General features: G+C 44.6%; 1 protein-coding gene across 4 annotated transcripts in view; it reads left to right on the top strand.

Moving 5' to 3' along the window:
- The first annotated feature begins 18,839 nt into the window (after positions 1–18,839).
- slc6a9 (solute carrier family 6 member 9) overlaps positions 18,840–24,371 on the top strand; it is a 215,385-nt gene continuing 209,853 nt past the window's right edge. For 2 of the 4 annotated variants that reach the window (XM_068037010.1, XM_068037008.1), the window contains exon 1: positions 18,840–19,026. The gene's annotated coding sequence lies outside the window, so the exon portion shown is untranslated. Of the gene's footprint in view, positions 19,027–23,113; positions 23,191–24,371 lie in introns of all 4 variants that reach the window. The other 2 variants (XM_068037007.1, XM_068037006.1) reach the window with 2 other exon arrangements.

Below are 24,371 nucleotides of genomic sequence, written 5' to 3'. Positions count from 1 at the left end.
ATCACTTCAGCCTGTAACTGATAAAACTTGTAACATTGTACGAAAATACTCTGGCACAGGAATGTTAACTGCAGTTTCTTTTTATATAACACTGTGCTGTGACAGGATTTAAAGGAACAGCCACTAAGTCAAAACTAGACTAAAAACTTATTTTTGTCGAAGCATTATCATGGAGGGAGAATGTAGAGTATTCTGGCAACTGTTTATATGCATACCTAATGTACAGATGTTCTCATGCCCCAGCAATATATGTCCATACATGTATGAGTGGACATACATACATTCCTGAGGCAAGCAATTTCCTTCTCATCTGCTCCCACTACAGATGGAACAGCATTTATGCTTCAAGCTTGTGGTTTTGGGATTGGACTAGCAAGCCAGAATCTCTGACTTGCGAAATAGAAAGTTACAAAATTGAACTCAAAACAAATCTATGGCTTGGCTGCAGAAGCTGTTGGACTGGTTAACCGATATTCTTCAGGGAAGCAAACTTTGCCAGGGTATTCAAACAGAAAAAAAAGGCAGCTCTTCATTGGACACTGGCCAACAGCTTCAAGTAGGACATCCCTTCTTCCTGAGACCTCCTTCAGCAGCTTTTTCAAAGCAGTCTCTTTAAATATACCCACTCTGCTGCTCGGGCCATTTCTCTTCCTCTTCAGGAGCAGGGCAGAAGCCAGATAACCCAAGTGTGCTTCTGAGCCCTCTAAACCCACATGCAAAACATTCTGGGAGTGCCACAGTTTTCATGCCAATCGATTGATCTCGTGTTATTGTTCAAGGTCAACCATCTGAACTAGATGCCAATTCACTGGCCTACATTATTGACCCACGCACCACATAAATCTCCCAGCTGATAACATAGTTCCCCAGGGTTCTGTGCTTCTGTGGTTCTCAGTCTGATTTTACAACCTGATAGTTTCCAGTGGATCACTCCCAATGTAAGGGAGTGATTTCTCTCAGTAACATCACAGGGCAGCTCATGGGTCTTCATGCAGGTAAAAAAAAAAATTTTTCATGTGAAGAAAATGTTAATGAGCGATTTATTTTCTTCTGTAAAACAAGCAAGTCCTTTGAATAGATAGTACTGATCAGGAATTTGAATGCACGACTGAAAGAATGGTGAAGGAAAGAGGGAGTTCCATTTCATGAGACATTGGCATCAGTGCCCTTTAGGCCAACCGGGACTTTGATCTGCCACATGGAAATAGGTCAAGGTGGCATGGCTAACCCACATACCAGTCAATGTCACTATTGCCTTAAATTTCTTTGCAACTAGACCCTTCCAGATGGCATCAGGTGGCCTTTGTCACATTATTTATCCCTCAATCAACATCACAAAAACAGATAATCAGGTCATTATCACATTGTTGTTTGTGAGAGCTTGCTGTGTGCAAATTGACTGCCGCATTTTCTACATTACAACAGTGACTACACTTCGAAAGTACTTCCATTGGCTGTAAAGTGCTCCTGAGGTCATGAAAGGCACTATAGAAATGCAAGTCCTTCTTCGTTTCTTTATTAGTCAGGCAGTTGTGCACAGTTCTATCGGAAAGGTCATCGATGCTCTACTCATAAGGGTTGCATAGGTCACAACCTCCCCAGTGGAAGCAAAGAGAGACGGCTATGACTGGCAGAATTCTCACAGGTGCAGGGGCAATTGTTAGACCACATATTAATATATGAGCATATGAACTAGGAGCAGGAGTAGGCCACTCGGTCCCTCGAGCCTGTTCCACCATTCAATAAGATCATGACTGATCTGATTGTAACCTCAACTCCACATTCCCACCTACCCCTGATAAACCTTCCACTTGCTTATCAAGAATCTATCTACCTCTGCCTTAAAATCCAGCCCATTAAGTTAGAAATAGAACCCATATGGATTGAGATAAAGGATAAGAAAGAAACAGTCATGCTATTAGAGGTTTACTGCAGCAGTAGAAGGGAAGTGGTAGAAGAAATATGTCAGCAAATTTATTAAATAAGTAAAAGGTATAGAATAATAATTATGGGAGATTTCAACTACCCACAAATAAACTGGCAAACAGAGTTAGTGAGAAAGGAAAAGGGAACATACATTTTGTAATTTGTACATGAATTGTTTCTTACCCAATACTTAAGAAGCTCAACAAGAGAGGAATCATTGCTGGATCTAGTTACTGAAGCAGGAGATAAGAACAGAAAGTGAAGGGGGGCATCTAGGTAATAGCGATCACCATATGATAAGTTTTAAGATAATAACTGAGAGAGACATAAGCAAGACCAAAGGAATAGAACATTGGAAAAAAGTTAATTATGAGGGAATGAGGATGGAACTAGGGAAGGTAAATGGGAAAAATATATTGACAAAGAGATAGAATAGCAATGAGAAATATTTAAAAGATTATGAATAGAGCTGGAAGAAACAGATTTTATTAAAGAACAAGAATGAGTCATAAGGAATGAATGAAGAGCTAAGGCAGAAAAATTAATTTTTATCAGGGATACTAACAAGGTGGACATGAGATTAGCGAAAGAGATCAAAATAGATGTCAAAACAAAACATTTAAGATAGATAGCAAGGAGGCAATTAATAAACTAAGAGTGGTGCAGTGGTTAGCACCACAGCCTCACAGCTCCAGCAACCCAGGTTCAATTCTGGGTACTGCTTGTGTGGAGTTTGCAAGTTCCCCCTGTGATCATGTCGGTTTCTGCTGGGTGCTCTAGTTTCCTCCCACAGCCAAAAACTTGCAGGTTGATAGGTAAATTGTCCATTGTAAATTGCCCCTAGTGTAGGTAGGTGGTAGGGAATGTAGGATTAGTATAAATGGGTGATTGTTGGTCAGCACAGACTCAGTGGGCAGAAGGGCCTGTTTCGGTGTAGTATGACTCTATGATAAGACCACAGCTCTGGATGGATTGAAACCATGCATACTCAAAGAAGCTAATCAAGATATAGCAGAGGCACCTGTTATGACTGAGGTTGGAGGAATGCATTGTCTTTCTCTAGCTCCAATGGTCACAGCATATATTTAAATGTTTTACCCAGTTACTGATACGGCCAACTATATACTTTATTGATAGCAGTTTCAGAATAAAAATCTGCCAACCAGGTTTCTTTAATAAACAACAAAATTATTGATTTATTATAAAACACGAATTATTCAATAAAGATGAAAAACTTATTAACACACAGTTTGAAATACAGAAGTATAAATATCTACCCTGCTAATATATCCAAATGCACACACACACGCCGGTTAAAGAAAAAAATAAAGAAAAATGAAAAAACTGGCTCTGTAAAGATCACCTTTAAAAAAAAATACTTTGGCCAAGTTATTGTCAATTCTTGAAGGAAAAGGATAATATATGTAATGTTCCAGATGGCCCTTTAGTCTGGCATCCGGGTCCGCGTAGCCAGCTGTCACTGGGATTTATCTGGAGCAGTTCTGTTCAGGAGATGTCGAGGAGTAGTCTTGCAGGTTTTTTGGGAGAATTACAGCATCAGTATGTTCAGCTACAGTGTGGCTTTCGTGCAGAGAGATCGACCGTTGACATGCTGTTCTCCCTTCGTCAGATACAGGAGAAATACTGCGAACAACAGATGCCCCTCTAAATTGCTTTCATTGATCTCACCAAAGCCTTTGACCTCGTCAGCAGACGTGGTCTCTTCAGACTACTAGAAAAGATCGGATGTCCACCAAAGCTACGAAGTATCATCACCTCATTCCATGACAATATGAAAGGCACAATTCAACATGGCGGCACCTCATCAGACCCCTTTCCTATCCTGAGTGGCGTGAAACAGGGCTGTGTTCTCGCACCCAGACTTTTTGGGATTTTCTTCTCCCTGCTGCTTTCACATGCGTTCAAGTCTTCTGAAGAAGGAATTTTCCTCCACACACGATCAGGGGGCAGGTTGTTCAACCTTGCCCGTCTAAGAGCGAAGTCCAAAGTACGGAAAGTCCTCATCAGGGAACTCCTCTTTGCTGACGATGCTGCTTTAATATCTCACACTGAAGCGTGCCTGCAGAGTCTCATCGACAGGTTTGCAGCTGCCTGCAATGAATTTGGCCTAACCATCAGCCTCAAAAAAACGAACATCATGGGACAGGACGTCAGAAATGCTCCATCCATCAATATCGGCGACCACGCTCTGGAAGTGGTTCAAGAGTTCACCTACCTAGGCTCAACTATCACCAGTAACCTGTCTCTGGATGCAGAAATCAACAAGCGCATGGGAAAGGCTTCAACTGCTATGTCCAGACTGGCCAAGAGAGTGTGGGAAAATACGCACTGACACGGAACACAAAAGTCCGAGTGTATCAAGCCTGTGTCTTCAGTACCTTGCTCTATGGCAGCGAGGCCTGGACAACGTATGTCAGCCAAGAGCGACGTCTCAATTCATTCCATCTTCGCTGCCTCCGGAGAATACTTGGCATCAGGTGGCAGGACCATATCTCCAACACAGAAGTCCTCGAGGAGGCCAACATCCCCAGCTTATACACACTACTGAGTCAGCGGCGCTTGAGATGGCTTGGCCATGTGAGCCACATGGAAGATGACAGGATCCCCAAGGACACATTGTACAGCGAGCTCGCCACTGGTATCAGACCCACCGGCCGTCCATGTCTCCGCTTTAAAGATGTCTGCAAACGCGACATGAAGTCCTGTGACACTGATCACAAGTCGTGGGAGTCAGTTGCCAGCATTCGCCAGAACTGGCGGGCAGCAATAAAGGCGGGGCTAAAGTGTGGCGAGTCGAAGAGACTTAGCAGTTGGCAGGAAAAAAGACAAAAGCGCAAGGGGAGAGCCAACTGTGTAACAGCCCCGACAAACAAATTTTTCTGCAGCACCTGTGGAAGAGTCTGTCACTCTAGAATTGGCCTTTATAGCCACTCCAGCTGCTGCTCCACACACCACTGACCACCTCCAGGCACTTACCCATTATCTCTCGAGATAAGGAGGCCAAAGAAAGAGAAATGTTCAGCTATCACACTGGATTCTCAGAAGACTTTTCAAAACAGGTTGCAAAGGATGAGATGGGCGGCTTCTCTCTTATCAGGATACACCCCAACTGAATTCCAAACAATATCCAAAAATGAAACCAAAACTCCTGACAGCCATAAACCCAGACATGTGACTTCTCTAAGTCCAAACAGTTCCATAATCCATAAGGCTCTGTCTGTTTATTTAGCTTAGGACATGTGACTTCCCAGAAGTTTTTGCTTTTAAACAATAGAGGACCAAGAGCTGGAATGTGGGATTAGACTGTATAACTCATTTTCAGCAGGCAGAGACATAATGGGCCAAATGGTCTCTTTCTGTGCTGTAAATTTTCTAAGCAAAGTCCCGAGTGTCCTTCCAGTGATCCTTTAAAAAAAAATAACAAGTCCAGGCATCTTCTGTGGTATTTTCCACAGTCTATTTTCCACAGCCTTTTAAAAACAAATCCTCAAAAAATATACATGAATAATGGAAGCACCTTTATGACACACTCTATATAAAAGGGAATAGTGCCAGAGGAATGGCAGAGAGTTAATATTATTCCTATAGTCACAACGGGAAATAGAATAAATCCAGGATATTACAGAACAGTTAGCTTAACATTGGTGGTAGAAAAGATATTGTAATCTTTATTCAAAAATTAATAGAAAACATCTAGAAACTGAAAATATAATAAAGAATAGTCAGTATGGATTTCAAAAGAGAAAGGAAATGCTTGACAAATCTTATTGTATTCTTTGAAGAAGTAACAGAAAGGGTAGACAATAGAAATGCAGTACGTGTAATATAAATGGACTTTCAAAAGCCCTTTGATAATGTACTGCAGTGCAGATTCATGACTAAGGTCAGAGCATGTCAAGTCAGAAGACAAGTTGCAAAATGGATAAACAACTGGCTACAAAACAGAAAACAGAGAGTAAGGATTAAAGGTAGTTACTCAGACTGGTGAAAGACGGCCTGGATTGTGTGCTCACATCTTTGGACTGGGGTTTGAACACACTTAAAGGGGGAAGTTTTAACCTTGCCTGCCCATTAGGATTGGGTGCCATGCTGGTTTTACAAACCCTCTCTGTTTTACTGTCAGTTGTGGACAGTCATATTAGGCAAGGTGCAAAACCAATGTTCCACCCAATCCAGCAATGTTCCCACAGCGAGCTGGGTTTAAATTTCCCAAGGCAAGAATGTTACCAATGAGTCAAGGCTCACTCTTTTTATTATATGTCTTTTTTTTAATTCATTCACAAGATGCTGGACCTCACTGGCAGGGACAGCATTTATCACCCATCTCTATACAACTGAGTGGCTTACATGGCCATTTCAAGGGGCACTTAAGAGTCAAGTACATTGCTGTGGCTCTGGAGTCACGGAAAGGCTAGAAAGAAAGAGTCAGCCAATTTCCTTTCCTAAAGGACATTTGTGAACCAGATGGATTTCTATGACAATCTGGTAGTTTCATGGTCACCATTAAAGATTTTTATTTTAGATTTCTTGAATTTAAATTCCCCAGCTGCTGTGGTGGAATTTGAACTCACGTCTCTGGATCATTAGTCCACACCTCTAATTACTGGCCCGGTAACATGAGTAACAGGATAACCATGCTACCATACCCCCTGCAGCTATTCACGTGGCACTTTTGTTGTTAATTTCCTGTATTTGCAAAGTCAGCAGTCACATAAAAAATTAGCACAAAAATAACTAGTTTTACAGCTTTTGCCACTTCAAAAGGTTAGGCTGGTTCCCAGTCTCCAGAAGCACTCTAGGTCCATTGCAGTGAGGTGTGTCCTGGCTTTGAAGTCTTCCGTCACAGCAACAGTCACGAGGAGAGATTACACAAACATAAGAAACAGGAGCTGCAGAAGGCCAGATGCCTGCTGCACCAATCAAAAGCATGGCTGAACTTCTACATCATTTTCCTGTCCGATCCTCAACTTGATTTCCTTAGTGTCCAAAAATGTATCAATCTCATCAACTTACTCATCACCTGAGCATCCGCAGCCCACTGGGGTAGAGAATTTCAACTTTTGTTAACTGGCATGCGACAACTGAGCGAAAATTGGAAAGATGTTTTTGGACTATTATGGGAAAACTTTGTGCAGAGGCACTCACATTTCCCCTCACGCTGCGGGCTGCATTTTACCAAGCCCAATACGTGGGTTCCGTGGCGGGAGGGGGGCAGATGATACTTCTGGCAGAAACCTGCCATGGAGGCCAACACTGGGCGGCACAGTGGTGCAGTGGTTAGCACTACAGCCTCACAGCTCCAGGGACCCGGGTTCGATTCTGGGTACTGCCTGTGTGGAGTTTGCAAGTTCTCCCTGTGTCTGCGTGGGTTTTCTCCGGGTGCTCCGGTTTCCTCCCACAAGCCAAAAGACTTGCAGGTTGGTAGGTAAATTGGCCATTATAAATTGTCACTAGTATAGGTAGGTGGTAGGGAAATATAGGGACAGGTGGGGATGTTTGGTAGGAATATGGGATTAGTGTAGGATTAGTATAAATGGGTGGCTGATGGTCGGCACAGACTCGGTGGGCCGAAGGGCCTGTTTCAGTGCTGTATCTCTAATCTAATCTAAACTGGGAGGGCCCAGCCCTCCCGGGGGCGGCAAACCTACGTGGCGCCCCACCCCCACTCCCGCCACTAGACGACGGGACCTCAATTTCCATAATTAAATCATTAAAATGAATTCATTTAAATATACTTACTGGCAATTTTCCTGTCCCACCATGATCTTCAGTGAGGCGGCTGGCACTCCCGTGCCTTCAATTCCCTGTCTGGGGAAAGCAGGTGTGACACTGGTCGGGGGGTGGGGGGGGAAGTTAACTTTTTCAGTGCGGTGGGGGGGAAACAGGGTCAAATAATCATCATCAGTGTAGGGGATAGTGGGAAGGGGTGAACTTTCAACTTTGTACAGTCAGCGGGGGTGGGGGGGAAGGTCAGAATTCAAAGGTAAGTGTGTTTTTTTGGGGGGGAAGGGCAAATACCTAATGTAATTTTTATTGGGGGGTTGGAATGGGGTGTCACTATTTTGTAAATTTTGGGGGGGATTCATTTTAAAAATTCAAATTTGTTGGCAAGGCTGGTTGCCCTTTAAAAAAAAAAGCCAATGCCTGCACACAGGCAGCTGACGCCATTGCCGGCAACGGACAGCCCTCCCCCTCCACATGACTGGGTGGGAGGGGGGGGTGGTGGGTGCGGGGGGTCGGTGGTGGGCTGCCCTGGCTATTTAAATGAGCCACTGCGCAGAGATCGCAGCAGCTCTTCGGCATGCAGGCCACCATTTTTTGAGCTTGGCGCCAAGAGCAGCGGCAAGCTCTTAAAATCCAGCTTTGCATGCCCATAATGAAAAAAAGCAAGTGATGTAAACTGTAATCATTTGTATTCACTGGAATTTAGAAGCTTAAGGGGTGAATTCAATTTAATCAAAGTTTCCAAGATGTTAAGAGGAACTGATAGGGGAGATAGAGAGAAACTATTTCCATTGGTTAAGGAGTCTAGGACTCGATGACATAGCCCACAAATATAGCCAGGTCTTTCACGAGTGAGGTTAGGAGACACTTCTACATGCAAAAAGGGTGGTAAAAGTTTGGAATTCTCTTCTGCAAATAACAAGATGCTAGGTCAATTGTTAGATTTAAAATCTGAGGTCAATATATTTCTGTTAGGAGGTCATTAGGCGGCACAGTGGTCAGCCTCACAGCTCCAGCGACCTGGGTTCGATTCTGGGTACTGCCTGTGTGGAGTTTGCAAGTTCTCCCGGTGACCGTGTGGGTTTCTGCTGGGTGCTCTGGTTTCCTCCCACAGCCAAAGACTTGCAGGTTGATAGGTAAAATGGCCATTTGTAAAATTGCCCCTAGTGTAGGTAGGTGGTAGCAGAATTGTGTGGATGTGGTAGGGAATATGGGATTAATGTAGGATTAGTAAAAATGGGTGGTTGATGGTCGGCACAGACTCGGTGGGCCGAAGGGCCTGTTTCAGTGCTGTAGCTCTAAATAAAAATACATTTAAAAAATAAAAAAATAAAGTGGAAGATTATGTTTAACAGGGATTGCTGCTGGGACTTCTTTTGTTCACCATTTACATAAATGATTTGGACTCGGGAATCAAAAGTACCATATTAAACTTTGTGGACAACACCAAATTGGGGGGCTATAGTTAATACTGAGGGAGATTGTGATAAAATACCAGAATACATTAACAAACTTACAGAATGGGCAAGTAAATTGCAAATTAATTTCAAAACAGGTAAGTGTGTGGTGATGCATTTTGGTGGGGGAATAGGGAAACAACCGACACCTTGGGAAATAAGAGTCTAAATGGGGTAAAGGTGCAAAGCGATCAAAGGATACAGATTCAAAAAGCATTAACATTAGCATGCAGGTTAACAAAACATGAAAAGTGCAAAGCACTGGGGTTCATTTCTAGGGGAAGAGAATTCAAAAGCAGAGAACTTATGTTAGACATATATGGAACCTTGGTTAGACCATGCTTAGAATACTGTACATATTTCTGCTCTCTATATTGCAAAAATGATATAGCAGCATTGGAAGAAAGTGCAAAAACGATTTACAAGGACAATATCAGAAGTGAGAGAGCAAAGACTGAATTGGCTGGTGCTCTTTTTCCTAGACAGGTGACCTTATAGAGCTCTTAAAATTATGAAGGGGCTGATAGGGTAGAAGTAGAGAAGATGTTCCCACTTGTGCAGAGTTTAAAAGTAGGGTCTATAAATATATGATTGTCACTAATAAATCTGATAAGGAGTTCAGGAGAAACTTCTTTACTCAGAAAGTGGTGACTAGTTACTAGTTACTAGAACTAGTTACCACATGGTCTGGTTAAAGTGACTAGTATAAATACATTTAAGGAGAAACTAAATAAGTACATGAAGTAGAAAGGAATAGAAGGATGTGTTAACAGGGTGAAATAAAGTAACATGGGAAGAAGCTCATGAAGAGCATAAACACCAGCATAGACTTGTTGGCCTGAATGGCCTGTTTCTGTGCTGTGTAATTCTATGTACTCATGAAACCGAAATCCGATCACCTCTCAGGCAGACTTAAAAGACCTCATGGCACTATTTCAAGAAGTGCATGTACATTCTTTGCGATGTCCTGAAATCGTGAAAGGCATTGTGTAAATGCAGTTTATTTCTGTAGCATGCTACCTTCTGCATAACATAATGATGAAAGAAGGTTTGCTGCTTTTGAAAGTTAGAGGTGAACATGATGAAAAGGCAGTGAAAGGATATCCCTTCCCACAACATGAGGGGAGCTCACAGGGAACAATGGATGTGCAACAGAACAGCCAGCAGGCAGTTAGCAGCAGTCAACAGACAAAAAGGAGCTCACAGCTGATAGCTCAGTGCTTTCAATAAAAAAAGTTGACTCACTTAATAAACTTACTTCATATCTGTCTGCTTTTCATCATTTCCTCACAAAGTCCTTCACTATCAAAGACTTCTGTCATGTTCCTTCATGAGATATTAGGCTATGGGTGGGATTTTGTTATGCCTTGGAGGCAAGCATGGAGGTGGAGTGGGGGGGGAGGAAAACAAAAAGACAGGGGGGTGCTAGGCCTTCTTCTATTTTGACCAGGGTGGTGAAGGATGGCCTACCTGTCCCAAGCAAATTGAGGTCCTTAAATGGCCAATTATTGGCCACAAAGTCCTCTTCCCATCTCTACTTTAATTTTGTTGAAAACGGAGGGCCATCCACCATGGGGGAATGCCACCAGGTAAAGCTTAGCGGTCTCCTAGTGGGGTTGTGGTGTCCATCCTTTGGGGGCAATCCATGGCCCCTGGAGGTCACTCCCGGGAAGACACTAACACCATCCCAATGCCATGGCCTGCCTGAATGATCCTGGTGAACCCGACCCCACTTACCTCTCCTGGAGTCTTCTCCTGTCTTTGTACTGCAGGGCTTCCTGTAGTACCGGCAGTGGCCACCGCTCTCAGTGGCGCTGCCAGTACTGCAGAACTGCTGGCGCTCTGATTGGCCGGCAGCTCTAGAGGCGGGAGCTCATTCCTTAAAGGGATGGCAACACCGATGGCGGGCGGTTAATTTCCTGCCCATCATGAGATAGCAGCAAAGGGTCTGATGGAAGACTGAGGCAGGGTCTCCCTCTGCCTTCTGACCCACTGCTGTACCCCGTGTCGCTGATGTCCCTGTCATTATCTAAACCGTTAAAAGTTGAAAGCATATGCAGAAAGCAACTCACATCTGTGCGCACAATTTGTATTTATTTGACAAAATAAGATTCACCAAGAAGTCTCAAAAATTCTAATCACCCTATCGAACCATCTCCCCTTGACATTCAATGGCATTACCATCGCTGAATCCCCCACTATCAACATCCTAGGGGCTACCATTGACCAGAAACTGAACTGGAGTAGCCATATAAATATGTGGCTACAAGAGCAGGTCAGAGGCTAGGAATCCTGAGGCGAGTAACTCACCTCCTGACTCCCCAAAGCCTGTCCACAATCTACAAGGCACCAGTCAGGAGTGTGATGGAATACTCTCCACTTGCCTGGATGGGTGCAGCTCCAACAACACTCAAGAAGCTTGACACCATCCAGGACAAAGCAGCCCGCTTGATTGGCACCCCATCTACAAACATTCACTCCCTCCACCACCAACTCACAGTGGCAGCTGTGTGTACCATCTACAAGATGCACTGCAGCAATGCACCTAGGCTCCTTAGACAGCACCTTCCAAACCCGCAACCCTTATCAACTAGAAGGACAAGGGCAGCAAATACATGGGAACACCACCACCTGCAAATTCCCCTCCAAGTCACACACCGTCCTGACTTGGAACTATATTGCCGTTCCTTCACTGTCGCTGGGTCAAAATCCTGGAACTCCCTTCCTAACAGCACTGTGGGTATACCTACACCACATGGACTGCAGCGGTTCAAGAAGGCAGCTCACCACCACCTTCTCAAGGGCAATTAGGGATGGGCAATAAATGCTGGCCTGGCCAGTGACGCCCACATCCGTGAATGAATTTTAAAAAATCCAGAACTCCTGTCTAACACGGGGCTGAATTTTGTCCTTAGGGCGAAGATCACAGCAGCAGCACTGGAAGCCGGTGCCATTTCTATATGGTTGTTAAGTGGCTGGTCACACACGATCTCACAACAGCCAGGCAATTAAGGAATGTGAGGCGCGGGGGCCATTGAATCCTGAGCCCGAAGCTGGAAGTCAAGCAGTGAGGCCAATATTAGATACCATACTTAAAGGGCTGCAAGCCCTGCATTTGTTGCTGCCTGAGCAAGGCCTCCATCCTGTTACTGCTGCCTTCAGCCCTCCTGTTACTGCGGATGTTGCTGCTCCCTTACCTGAAGACTCAACCATCCTGTTACTGCTGCTCCCTTGAATGGAATGTTTTTTTGCAACATTAGAAGTGCCTCAGGTGCCTGTCATCTCAGGGAAGCTGCTGTCCCAGAGGGACCAGATTACAGCAGTCCCAGCTGTTGCAGTGGTGAGGAATATCAAGCCCATATCTGAAGCTCCCTTATATGTCATCACTGGAGGGGGCCTTATGGAAGACAGTGACATCTGTACCTACTCCTTACAGTACACTGGCACCGGCTCAAATTTTTAAAAATTATTTCACGGGATTTGGGCATCGTTGGCTAGGCCAGCATTTATTACCTATCCCTAATTGCCCTTGAGAAGGTGGTGGTGAGCTGCCTTCTTGAACCGCTGCAGTCCATATCGTGTAGGTACACCCACAGTGCTCTAAGGGAGTTCCAGGATTTTGATGCAGCGACAGTGAAGGACCAGCGATATAGTTCCGTTTAGGATGGTCTGCGGCTCAGAGGGGAACTTGCTATTTATTGGTGCCTTCACAGAAATATCCTGGGTGTCATTGTCTCCATGGTGATCTTCAGGTCATGGGAAACCTCCCTCAATATGTGGGTTAGAACATAGAACATAGAACAGTACAGCACAGTACAGGCCCTTCGGCCCACGATGTTGTGCCGAACCTTTAACCTACTCTAAGATCAAACTAACTACCTACCCTTCATTCTACTATCATCCATGCACCTATCCAAGAGTCGCTTAAATGCCCCTAATGTATCTGCTTCTACTACCACCGCTGGCAGCATATTCCACGCACCCACCACTCTCTGTGTAAAGAACCTACCTCTGACATCTCCCCGAAACCTTCCTCCAATCACCTTAAAATTATGCCCCCTGGTGATAGCCCTTTCCACCCTGGGAAAAAGTCTCTGGCTATCCACTCTATCTATGCCTCTCATCATCTTGTACCCCTCTATCAAGTCACCTCTCATCCTTCTTCCCTCCAATGAGAAAAGCCCTAGCTCCCTCAATCTTTCTTCGTAGGTCATGCCCTCCAGTCCAGGCAGCAACCTGGTAAATCTCCTCTGCACCCTCTCGAAAGCTTCCACATCCTTCCTATAATGAGGCGACCAGAACTGAACATAATATTCCAAGTGTGGTCGTTTTGGGCCGCAGCATAACCTCGCGGCTCTTAAACTCAATCCCCCTGTTAATGAAAGCCAACACACCATACGCCTTCTTAACAACCCTATCAACTTGGGTGGCAACTTTGAGCGATCTATGGACATGGACCCCAAGATCCCTCTGTTCCTCCACACTACCAAGAATCCTGTCTTTAAGCCTGTATTCCGCATTCAAATTCGACCTTCCAAAATGAATCACTTCACACTTTTCCAGGTTGAACTCCATCTGCCACTTCTCAGCCCAGTTCTGCATCTTGTCAATGTCCTGTTGCAACCTACAACAGCCTTCCACACTATCCACAATTCTAGCAACCTTCGTGTCATCGGCAAACTTGCTAACCCAGCCTTCCACTTCCTCATCCAAGTCATTTATAAAAATCACAAAGAGCAGAGGTCCCAGAACAGATCCTTGTGGAACACCGCTGGTCACCGAGCTCCATGCTGAATACTTTCCATCTACTACCACCCTCTGACTTCTATGGGCCAGCCAATTTTGTATCCAGACAGCCAACTTTCCCTGAATCCCATGCCTCCTTACTTTCTGAATGAGCCTACCATCGGGAACCTTATCAAACGCCTTGCTAAAATCCATATACACCACATCCACTGCTCTTCCTTCATCAATGTGTTTTGTCACATCTTCAAAGAATTCAATAAGGCTTGTAAGGCATGACCTGCCCCTCACAAAGCCATGCTGACTGTCTCTAATCAAACCATGCTTTTCCAAATAATCATAAATCCTTGTTGGGGTTATTGTCTCCTCTCAAATATTATCTCAAACATATATGTGGAACTATCGATTGGCACCACATGAGATTTATGCTTCCTAGTCATGGTTCTTTTGGAGACAGAATCCCTGAAATTTGGGTCCCTCGACTCCTCAGCAAGGTTAGTTATTTCCTTAGCCTGTGTGGAGAAACAACACTCTTCCTCTCTTCTACTCCCAGCTCCTCATTCTCACGAGTGTTCAATGGTTCACACAGGCATTTCCAATTGAAGAAATAGTTGTTGAGTGCAAGGGCGTTACAATACCTTGAGAAAGCACACAAAGCTAAGACTGCATATGTTGAACCTTGCTCAAGCAAAAGTAGACACAATACTCAAAAGATTTGAAATGATTCTGCATGATATTATTGTACAAACACAATGCATTCATCTCAATTTCCATTGTTTGCTGTTTTAAAAAGCATTCATTTAAAATGGTCTACAAACACTATTAAAACAGCGGGCAAAAGAATTTAATACAAATCTTTTAAATGCTCATAGAATATTACATAGTATGCATTTTAACCATACCTCACCCTGGCAGGTAAACAAAATAAAATCCATCAAGTAATTTACCCACGAATGTCCTGTGCCCTATTTCTAATTTTTACTGTACCTTTGGACAGGAAGCTAAGTAGACCCACCCAAAGCCAGCATTGTCCTTCTTTAAATATGTAGATCGGGGTCTAATGACGACTTTGGGCCCCAACTGCAATTTTAACTCTGGCCTGAGTAGGGAAGCTGCAGCAATTTTCCTATGAGGCTTAAGCAGGTCAGAAGGAGATTAGAACATGAAGATGCCCTGAATTAATTGTTTTTCACTTCCCTCTGTGGGAGCAGAAGTGCTTTTCCTGACCCCACAAAGAAAATTTAGGCTTTTCCTGAGCTGGATTCCTCCACCTTCCCTCCAGTGAGATCCTCCTCGAACCCCCTTCCCCACAGCTAGTTGCATGACAAAAGATTTTACCCAGGTTGGAAGCTGCTTCCCACTCCCTCCGGGCCATTCTGGGCTGTTGAAATCGTTGTGGTCTCAAGCTACCATTTTTTAGATTTAGAGATACAGCACTGAAACAGGCCCTTCGGCCCACCGAGTCTGTGCCGACCATTAACCACCCATTTATACTAATCCTACATTAATCCCATATTCCTACCACATCCCCACCTGTCCCTATATTCCCCTACCACCTACCTATACTAGGGGCAATTTATAATGGCCAATTTACCTATCAACCTGAAAGTCTTTTGGCTCTGGGAGGAAACCGGAGCACCCGGAGGAAACCCACGCAGACACAGGGAGAAGTTGCAAACTCCACACAGGCAGTACCCAGAATTGAACCCGGGTTACTGGAGCTGTGAGGTTGCGGTGCTAACCACTGCGCCACTGTGCCGCCCCATTGCCAGAAATTTGCTGGAAATTAAATCAACCCCATAATTTTTAACTTGTGTGGTCTGTCCAGTGCCTTAGCATAACTTTGGTACACATACTCTACCAGGTGACATGGGAGTGACACAGACAATGGGATGTGGGAATGTAGAGTGGGCCAAGGGGAATTACATCGGAAATCAACATGTTGTCCGGTGATGGGAGATCCACCCTTTTCGGTGGAAAATATGAAAGTTTCCCCTTTGTGATTTTGCTTTTCTGTCTCACTATCCTTCCCTTTATATCTGAAAAGGGGAAAAAAACCAAAAATAGACAGAAGCTCAAGAGGGCACAGACATAAGAAAGGACTAAGAGTCAGAAAGAAACAGAGCGGAACAGGGAAGACACGAGGGGTGGGGGTAGGAGGTTAAACTGGACTTCACCAGTACTTCAAAATGGGCTCAAAGCAAATCAGCTGCCTGTTTTACACTGTGCCTGATTTTCTTTTTCATTGGCTTCAGTAGGAGCAGGAAAGATTATGAATTGTATGTCCAAACAGGTTTTCATTGAAAAGCTAGACAATAGATGAAAACTGGTAAATGGAAATCATCTCAATTAATGTCAGACAATCTGTAAAAAAGCACAATATGCTGGAAAAACACAATAGGTTCACCAGCGCTGGAAAAGAGAAAGAACAGTTCAACAGTCCAGTCGCAACCAGCCCCTCCACCTACCCTTTTGAACTACAGAACTGAGCTCTGATAAAAGGTTCTGATCTTCAGTGTCAATCCAGCTCTCTGGTAGAGACCAACAGAACCTATAACAGCATTTCTGGCTCTGCATTGCTGTATGCAGGTAACAGTCTGAAACGTGCGGTATAACAAAGCTATTATGTCACGTAAAAGCTTTCTATCAAATTTCCCTATGTTACAAGAGTGACTATGCTTCAAAACTATTTAATCAGCTGTAGTGGCTTTGGGAAGTCCTGAGGTTGTGAAAGATGTCCTATAAATGCAAGCTCTTCTTTCTATTATACTCTTCTTCTGAAGGTATTGTATATGCCAGGCTTGACACGGATACATATAAGAAAATGGACAGATTTTGGGATCCAACCAGCTCCTACGACACCAGTTATGGGATGGCTGTGTCAGTGAAACTTAATGCTGTCACTAATACAAAAGCAAAATACTGCAGATGCTGAAAATCTGAAATAAAAACTGAAAATGCTAGAAATACTTAGCAGGTCTGGCAGCATGTGTGGAGAGAAAAACAGACGGCTGAATTTTATCAGCCCTCTAGGGACGAGCAGGGGGGTGGTGGGGGGGGGGGGGGTTCAGGGTGGCACATAAGAAAGCGAGGGAACGCGGTGGGGTGGAGTGCCCAATGCCTTCCCAACACCATTGAATTTTGTCAGGGGTGGAGAAGGTCGAGGACAACCTTCCTGACCAGAGGTCAACTGAGGCCCTTAAATGGCCAATTAACCGGCACTTAAGGGCCTCTTCCCACTGCCACTGGTATTTTACCAGCAGCTGGTGGGACCCCTGCCATGAGGGGAGACCACCAGCAGAATCAGGTGGGCTCCCTGTGGGCTAGGGGAGGGGCCCCTCTTGCTTGGGCCATCTGTGGTCCATGGAGGGCCCCCCAGAAACAAATTTGTCCTGGTGCCAACAGCCCCCCCTGACCACACCAACCACCACCAGCTGACTCCTCACCGAGGCCTACTTGACTGGCACTGGTGAACCCGCATTCATTTACCTGCTTCAAAGGCCAGCATCCTTGTTAAAGCGTGGCTATTCGACCCGAACCCGACCAGACCCAACAACAAGTGTCAGTTTCGGGTCTGGTTGGATCTCTCTTCCGGGTCCAGCATTTGGACTCGGGTTGGGTCGGGCTGGACATGGACATTGCTGCCTTGCTCCGGGAAGTTATCTTCAAATGAACATTCAGGATGTCAAGGCTGGAAACATGCAGTCCGGACTCCGCACTCTGCATTAAAGCCTGGCTACCCGACCAAGCCCAACTACATGTGTCGGGTTCGGGTCGGGCATTTAAAAAAATTAAAGGACTCGGGCCTGGATCAGGTTCGGGTTGGCTGTTGTCGGGTTGGGCCTGGGTCCGGTTTTAATTTTATACCCGAGCCAGCTTTAGTGCATGATGCCTCTTCTACCTGGGTGCAGTCCCAGCAGAGGACACTGCTCCAGGTGGCATTGCTGAGACTGCTGAGCTGCTGACCCTCTGATTGGCCAGCAGTTCTTGGAATAGGGATCCCCATCCCTAAAGGGATGGGAACCTCGGTGTCTGGCTGGTAGCTGCCTGACGGCCATAAAACGGGGGATCCCCCTGCCTTCCTGGACCGGTGTTGGAAACCCACTTACTCCATAAAATTCAGCCCCGAGTTTCTCTCTGCTCTCTCTCCACAGATGCTGCTGGACCTGCTGAGTATTTCCAGCATTTTCAGTTTTATTAGTAATGCAGTCAATTGCTTTCACTTAATTTGTTAAATTTCCATTTACTGTTTATTTGATGAAGTCTACAGGATGAAGTGAGCTCCCATAACATTAGAGCTGAACCACTGGAGTTACCCAATGTTCCCTCAAGATCCTGTAGTTGAAATGTGTCTTCTATTTTCATTTTCAGAAAACACCATCGCTGGCAAATTGTCTAATGTTGCAAATGGGCTCTAAAGATTGCTGGAGATAAATTGCCTATTTAGTGGGTATTTTTATTTTCACAATTGTGATTAAACTGCTGTCTTTGAGCGCGATTCAAAGATGAGTTCTGAATGGATTAGGTGCATTTAGGTTTGGCACTGGTAGATCCCATTGATGGCAGATTGCCAGCTTTATAAATGTGTTTTGCTTGTGGTAGATTAAGCTTGTCCTGCGAATTGATGCCAGACTTCCAGCATATTTAGGCCTCTGGTGTAACATTATACAAGACCTCACGAAATATCAGTACGATAGGGTACCATTTGTCTTCTGGATGACGAATTACAAAATAATGCACCAGATTCCCTGCATTAAATATTTGAAATCGCTTCCAAAAAAAAAAAATTAGTAGCAGAACGAGAAAAGGAATATCAAGAATTGCTCTGCTCTTGCATTTCTTTTCAAAGAAATCTCTACGATCTTTCTTCTCAGCAATGAATGTTCGACTGTCACGTCAATGCGAAAGAGTCTGCTGCTCGTCCGAGGCCGGGGGGTTGGGTGGAGGGTACAGCCCCAGTACAAATGAAATGTGAGGCTTTGTAAAAGGAGGTGGAGTTATAGACTCGAGTGGATTTCAGTTGATTATTCAGTACAAGAAAGGCTGACGCAACTAACAGGACCAAATCTGCCTGGAAGATCTCCGCCATAAAACAAAGAGAAGAATTGTATGCGTTTTATTTGTAAAACCGTTCACTGATGGCCAGATCAGAGAGGTAAGGGCTATTACATTGTGTTGCATTTTCTGTCTCAATACTCATCTCTCTCTCATTGCCGGTGGATTGGCATGTTCTATTCGACTGGAGGGATTTTTTTCTCTTTGTGTTACCGCAGCGAGCGACATGTTCAATATGATCAGACTAGGGTTTGGCTTTTGGGCGGACGTGTGGACGTGGTTAGTATGGGACTGGGTGTCGCAGTGTTGAAGTATGTCTGTGTGTGTGTTTGTATGTGTTATATGTTGACTGCAATGAAACTTACTCCCCGGGAAGGGGCTCCTTTCATTGCAAAGTGATATTGACTCGAACACGTGGCAGATCCTGCTGCCAAGAGACTGAAACGTTATTCTTGTAACGAACTAAACGGGGGGGGGAAATGCGCCAGAGTCACCTCATCTGTTATCGTAACAGCAGTCCGGAATAGTGTAAAATTATGACAAGTGTATCCCCACAGATCGGTACAACATTAAAGTCCGCCGTCACTGTTGGAGACCGCGTGCTGCCAATGCATAATGTAACCTTCTCGATTCTGTACATGCTCTGCATCACAAAATGTGCGCCTCTTCCGATTACAAGACGATCACGTTGAAATGATTGCCGCATTTATACGTCGGGTGATCGTGCTTTGCCTGTGTAGAATGCTTCAGTCTTTTTAAATACAACATTTTTTAATTGAGGCGACGAAGCGTATTTATAAAAATGAATTGCCCAAGAGTATTCGCGGAGGTTTTCCAACGATTAAGAAAAACACCCCTGCAAACGTTGGAAATCTGAATTAAAAGTAGATCGTGATGAAAATATATGACATCTGCAAAGAGAAAATGCAGATTAGGGAGTTTCACTCGTTTGCGGAAATATACAGATTGGGGGGTTGTTAACGGAAATATACAGCAACTCAGTCAGCACGCTGTAAGAGAAAAGACAGGGTAACATTTTGGAAGTAACAAGACTTCGAAAGGGCCTTCCTTCCAATCAGCTTTGTCTTTTCTCTTTGAAGGTGTCAGCAGGCCTGCTGTGCATTTTCAACATTTCTCCATTTCCAGGTTGGACTCCAGGCTCAGACTGTTCTGCCAGTATTCGGCTGTCCCGGAAAGTTTGGGTTGAAATAGATTTTTTAATTGTATGTTCTTGTAGGCAGCAAAGGCAAAGGTGCTGTTTTACAACCATTTCTAGGAACCCCTGATAATCATAAAGGGTGGAATTGGAGAAACCTAAAAACAAACTAGATCGAGTGTGAGGTTCCTCTCCAGGAAGGACATCGGTGAACTCGCTGTTTTTTTTTTACAATCCAGCAGCTTTCATGGTCGTTTCACGGAAGCTTTCATGTAAACAAGTTACATTCAGTCTTGCAATTTCCCTTTTTGAGATTATGAGCTTCCGAGGGCCTAATCCAGTACCATTAACCATGACGGTACTGTGCCCATAATTTTACAGCTGCTGATGTGTGCACAGTTGCAATGATGATTTTGCATTTCGACATTTGTTTTGTGATCAGTTTTTTAAATGACGAATGAAACGATCGGGGTGGGGGGGGAGGTTGGTGCTGGCAGTCGCATAGGGGTAATGTTACTGGACTAGTAATCTAGAGGCCCATTCATATCCCAGCATGGCAGCTTGGGGAATTTAAATTCAATTAATTAATAAATGTGAAGTAAAATGCTAGGCTCATTAATAATAATCATGAAACCACTGGATTGTTGTTAAAATCTATCTGGTTCACTAATATCCTTCAGGAGAGGAAATCTACCGTTCTTACACCGTCTGGCCTACATGTGACTCCAGACCCACATAAATGTGGTTGTTTCTTAACTGCCTTCAGAAATAGTGAGCAAGCCAGTCAGTTCAAGGACAATTAGAGATGGGAATAAATGCTGGCCTTGTCAGTGACGCTCACATCCTAAGATGATTTTTTTTTTAAATCAGTGAAGTCGTTGGCTCCCTTGTACATTTGTCCATCCATAGACATTGGGACCAGCTTGACAGGGTTTCCTGGTAGCGCCGACCATTCTGAGGCATTCATGTTTTCATGAAAGTGAAGTTTCAGGAATACAAGTTTGAGTACTGGGGCTGATGGTGTGGAGTGCACAGACTGTGGCCGGGATATTATCACCTCTGGCAAAAGCATTGGCAAGAAACCCGCATCGCCCCTTCTGTGGAAGCTCCATCAAATCAAGTGCCAGTTGGCACTTTACTGGACAGAGGCGGGCCTTTCACGGGATCAAGGACCCTAGTGACAGAAGTCCTGTCCTCTGAGAGCTGCTGGCCAATAAGAGGCTGGCAGCTCTTTAACTGAGCAGCGCCACTGCAGAGTCGGTGGCTGCTGCCGGTGGAGCACCCACCTGAGACCCAGAAGTGGCACTATACCCAGGCCACAGGTAGGTCAGGGTGGCAGGAGTCTCGCGGGATGGGGGTCCCGGGGGACGGAGGGTGTAGCGGGGTTTCAGCAAGGGCAGGGGTATGGCTCTCAGGAAGCCCCCCTTTCCTAATGCCGGGCACCTCACACAGGCACTAAGTGCCTTTTAACGAGGGACCTGCCTCCCCGCCCCATCGGAGCCGACAAGCGACCCACATGGTTTTTCTCGCCATGCTCCCCCTGCGGCAACAGGCCCACCCGCCGCTGGGCTGATGGCGGCGGTGGGATGAGGTCCTTAATCGGGCAGTAATTGCCCACTTAAGGGCCACAGCTGGCGGTGGGACAGGAAGGCTTTTCACAGGCCTTCCCACCCCAGACTTAATTTTGGTGGCAGCGGGAAGGTGACGAGGTTCCCTCCCCCTCTCCCAACCACCATCTCACCCGATTATATGCTCTCCCCGCCTCCAAACCCAGCGCGGGTAGGGCATTAAATTCCCCCTATGTGTTCCTGAAACTGACCTCTTAAGTGAAAGCTTGAAATATGGGCAATGTGAGAAAGAATTTTTGCATCAAGCTGATATGTTTAATTTCTGCAACTATGTTGCAGCAAAGAATTGCAATAAATACAAAGCATTGTGGCTTTTGGATACAAAATTGATGGGAAACATTTTTCATTTTTATTTCAGAGTTCTCACTGCATGACAGCCTCTGGCTGAATTTAACAGTAATCTTAATCCTTTGTTTGCATATTTATATATTTCTATGTATCTTTGTTATTCTAGGTGTTGGCGTGCATCAACCGTTCTCTGTGTTGCTATATGGCTCTGTTTTTGTGTCTGACTTTCTCACTTACTTCTTTACTCATGTATGTAGCCTGATACACTTAGTCATTCCTGTACTTGTACAAATTCAGAACCTGTGCATTTTAAATGCAGCTATTCTGTTGCAAGGATGTCCACTGATTGATATCAAGATGCCATACTAGCATCTCCTGTAGTACATTGAGAGGCTATATCATCGAAAAGCCAGGCCCTATTTACACTATGAAGACCCCAATATCCTATTGGTGTGAAACCAAAGAGGGATTTTTCTATACATTTATTACTGTCCAATTTGATTAATAGTGGGGTCCATACCAGGTTGCCTCCAGACAAACTGATCTGAGTTCTCAGACCAATGGCAGTTTTAAGAAAGAAAGAACCTGTATTTGTACAGCATCGGTCATGATCTCAGAATATCCAAAACACTTCACGGTCCATGAAGCATTTTCTACAAATACTACAACCAATCCCACAAACAGCAGCAATAAGATAAATGATCAGAACATCTGTTTTATTTCGGTGATTTTGGTTGAGGGATGAATATTGGACAGGACATCAGGAGAAATCTTCTTCAAATAATGACACTGAATCTTTTATGATGACCTGAGAGGGAAAAATATCTCTTTATGTTTAATGTCTCATCCAAAACACAGCATCTCCAACAGTGCAGCATTCCCTCAGTACTGCACTGAAGTATCAGCCTTGATTCTGTGCTCAATTCTCTAGAGTGGGGCTTGAACGCATAACCTTCTGATTCAGAAGCAAAAGTGCTACTACAGAGCCAAGGCTGAGACTCAAAAGCTTCCACAGCCAATCGGTTGATTTCACTTGCACACTTTTATGCTAAATGTACAGTAACACTACACCAATGAGCATTTTCTGGGCTAATCTTTTTTTCCTTCCTCTCCAGTATCTCACCTAAGTAGCGATTCTTCATATCTGAGCTTGTTGGCTGTTTGACTAGGGAAAAGGATGGTGATCACAGAGGTAAAATGCTGCAGCACATTTCATTACTTTTTAAAATAAACCTTCTCCTGATCACAGTCACATTTCTAGCAGTGTCACTGGATAACAATAAAGCGTGGATATCTTGCTTGATTTTGTTCATCCTCCTTAGCCCTGTAAACCTGAACTTTGCTAATTTTTGTCACCACAAGGCCTAGAATTCTAGGACTAGTAGTATATCACTTCCCTAAGCTAACCTGCCTGAGATGAGTTGACTTATCATAGGGCATAGATCTATTATACTTAGCCATAGGAGGGCTGGGACCTATCTTGTCTGTATGGCTCGGAACATTGACATGGCCCTGAAATCCCTGGGACTAGGGCAGGTGAAGCAAGGGAGGATCAGAATTCGAGATAGAACAAGGATTCCAACAGGATTTCTCCCTCTTCAGCCATGGTAGAGCACTTCTGGGGATATTATAATTCAATTTAAATGAGGATAACATGTCTTTCAGTCTGTTTCCTCAGTTACACATTTTTAGCAATGCTGGAACTGAGTATAGGCAGCAGCATATATAAAATTGTTTAGGAAAGTGATTCTAAGTCCTGCAAGTTGCTAACACGGCTCCCCAACCACCCGCCCAATGCCCCAATTCAGTTAGGAGCATCCATCACGCCAGGAATTGTGTGGATGCCCCCTCCAGATATTTCAAATTGCCAGTCCCCGATAGGGTCAGGAACATTGATAGTGGGTTTCACTCATCTCCAGTTCTGCTCCCAAGGCCTGCTCAGGAATGTCAGGGCCCTCAAGCTGAGTTTGATGTTCAGAATTCAGCAATTAATGCAGAAGTCAAAACTTTTCAAATTCTGTTTCATTTAGTGTGGGGATATGGAAGAACTGGCTGGGTGACAGAATGCAGCATGTCATTGACTGATAGAACATGGGATTGAGCCTGTGAATTTTCCCAGATGATGCTTTCTCAGTCTTGGCCAACCCAACAGTGGTGAGGGATGTGTGGGGGGGTGCGCGGGTGTGGGGGCGTGTCGAGAGTGTTAACTATAACTGCTACTAATCAGTCGTGATGTCAACAAATATACTTATTACAGTGCGAGCCACTTCATAACCTCTGTGGAGCAATGTTAAAGGGAAAGTGAAATTAAAATGTTTCATTTATCCAGTCTGCACTTTATCACAGAGCTTTCCCAGCCCTTCCCCATATGTG

The sequence above is a fragment of the Heterodontus francisci genome, chromosome 8, assembly GCF_036365525.1.
Source record: "Heterodontus francisci isolate sHetFra1 chromosome 8, sHetFra1.hap1, whole genome shotgun sequence".
In the NCBI taxonomy this organism is placed as follows: domain Eukaryota; kingdom Metazoa; phylum Chordata; class Chondrichthyes; order Heterodontiformes; family Heterodontidae; genus Heterodontus; species Heterodontus francisci.
The sequence above is the reverse complement of the archived record's forward strand: the minus strand, read 5'-3'. Positions and strand labels throughout refer to the sequence as shown.